At 46.4% G+C, this 2,491-nt stretch overlaps 1 protein-coding gene across 1 annotated transcript in view; it reads right to left on the bottom strand.

The window, feature by feature from the left end:
* LUZP1 (leucine zipper protein 1) overlaps positions 1 to 1,600 on the bottom strand; it is a 27,590-nt gene extending 25,990 nt beyond the window's left edge. The window contains exon 1 of the mRNA XM_009645851.2: positions 934 to 1,600. The gene's annotated coding sequence lies outside the window, so the exon portion shown is untranslated. The remainder of the gene's footprint in view (positions 1 to 933) is intronic.
* Between the last annotated feature and the right edge of the window lie 891 nt (positions 1,601 to 2,491).

Here is a 2,491-nt window from a genome sequence, read left to right as displayed (position 1 = left end):
ACCTCCAGAAAGCTTTCTGGATCTGCACTTCAACTTTGAACTCACACCTTCCTGGAGAAGCATGTCCCCACGTGACACCAGCGATGCAGGACCTGCCCTCGCTGCCACCCTACATCAATGCATTCCATCACCACGTTACTAAAAGCAGCTGAAGACGCTCTGAGCTCAGGGCCATAGAAGCAAAGGCTAACTCTCAAGATCTATGGAAGGACGTCCCCAAGTCTCATCAGAGCAATGACAGATGGCATTCAGTGTAGATCAGCATTAAGTTACAGACATGGTAAAAACCATTCTAACTTCACATGTAAAATAATAAGCTTTCAGCTTACTGCAACCATTCAGGAAAACACCTGTTCCTGAATGTTCCATTGTTCCACAGTGGTCAAAAATCAAGGCTAATACTATGAGTTACTAGGAAAGAAGTACAGCACAAAAAAAAGAAAACATTAATTTGCCACTGTATCAACCCATGGTGTGCCAGCATTAACAAAGCTGTTTGCAATTCAGGTGTCATCTCAGCCTATGCTGCCAGCTAGAAACAATATTCAACATGGATGGTCAAAAGTATGATTTCTGCAGAGGAAATCACTGACAAACAACCATTTAACCTGGAAAATGAAATTACTCAGGAGGAATATGACAGAGTTATGAAATTATTAATGGTTTGGAGAAGAGGGATATGATCAAATGTTCGCTTTCTCTGCAGTCACAACAAACAAGGAGAGATGCTGCTTCTCATGACATGCAGATAAGCTACTGGACTCTACCACAGGACACTGTGGACACTAAAAGTTTCTGGGTTTGGGGCAAACAGATTAAGTAACTCCATAGGTGTCTTTTGGGGTTTACTAAATCCACAGAAGCCACATCAAGTTCTGTAAGTGCCTGTGCACAAGGAACAGGAGGCTGGGAGAGCACACAGGAACTACTTACCGCAGGTTTTCCCTGTTTCTACTCTCCTTCCTGGGGCCCTGTTCTTGGCCACTGCAAAAATACTGGGCTAGATGCACTTGTGGTCTGATCCAGGACAAACGTAATGGTCTTGGGTAGGAAAGTCAAGCCCAGCTTATAATCACAGAAGAAAAAGATCTGTCCTGCTAGATTTGCATCAGGAGCTGGGTGAAACAAGTATTATGGCAGAGATGGAAACCACAGATAGTGGCTCTTCATTGAAAGGTCTCTGCCCCCTCTGGCAGCCCAGGCAAAGCAGCAGCTATGCTTTGCTTTATGACTTCAACCAGATGTAAAAACCTTGGATCCCACATTGCACAACAGCATGGCTTAACAGTAAGGGTAAAGAATGGGTTCATCTCATTCACATGTCGGGCTTCAGCACACTCCTGGAGGTGGGCAGAGCTACAAGATGAAGCCAAAGTAAACCCAGCATCCAGGTCTGCTGGTAAATCCTCTGAAGCTGACACACGAGGTGACACAGGTGATCTGCTCCTGTCTTTGGTGTTTTATCCCAAGAGGACTGTGCATGGCTAGACAACTTTGGCCTCTTCAGGGATCTGCTTGGTAGAGTACCATGGGATAAAACCCTGGAGGGAAGAACCCGAGAAAGCTGGTTAATGTTCAAGGATCACCTCCTCCAAACTCAGGAGCGATGCATCCCAACAAAGAGGAAGTCAGGCAAAAATGCCAGGAGGTCTGCATGGATGAACAAGGAGCTCCCAGACAAATGCAAACACAAAAAGGAAGCCTACAGAGAGTGGAGGCAAGGACAGGTAGCCTGGGAAGAATACAGAGAAGCAGCCAGGGACAGGTTAGGAAAGCTAAAGCCCTGATAGAATTAAGTCTGGCCAGGGACGTCAACAGCAAGAAGAAAAGCTTCTATAGGTACATTGGTGATGAAGGCTAGGGAAAATGTGGGCCCTCTCCAGAATGAAACAGGAGACCTGGTTAGCCAGGGTACGGAGAAGGCTGAGGTACTCAATGACATTTTTGCCTCAGTCTTCACCGGCAAGTGCTCAAGCCACACCACCCAAGTCAGAGAAGGCAAAGGCAGGGACTGGGAGAATGAAGAACCGCCCACTGTAGGAGAAGATCAGGTTCAAGACCATCTACGGAACCTGAAGGTGCACAAGTCCATCAGACCTGATGAGATGCACCCGTAGGTCCTGAGAGAACTGGTGGATGAAGTTGCTAAGCCATTTTTCATCCTATTTGAGAAGTTGTGGCAGTCCAGTGAAGTTCCCACTGACTGGAAAGGGAAAACATAAACCCCATTTTTAAAAAGGGAAAAAAGGAAGACCCAGGGAACTACAGGCCAGTCAGTCTCACCTCTGTGCCCAGCAAGATCACAGAGCAGATCCTCCTGGAAACTATGCTAAGGCACATGGAAAATAAGGACGTGATTGGTGACACCCAACATGGTTTCACTAAGGGCAAATCGTGCCTGACAAATTTGGTGACCTTCCACGACAGTTACAGCATCAGTGGAGAAGGGAAGAGCAAGTGACATAATCTACCTGGATTTATGCAAAGCATT

This window comes from Egretta garzetta, unplaced genomic scaffold (assembly GCF_000687185.1).
Source record: "Egretta garzetta isolate BGI_Z169 unplaced genomic scaffold, ASM68718v1 scaffold368, whole genome shotgun sequence".
Lineage (NCBI taxonomy): Eukaryota > Metazoa > Chordata > Aves > Pelecaniformes > Ardeidae > Egretta > Egretta garzetta.
This window is presented reverse-complemented; position numbering and strand designations above follow the sequence as displayed.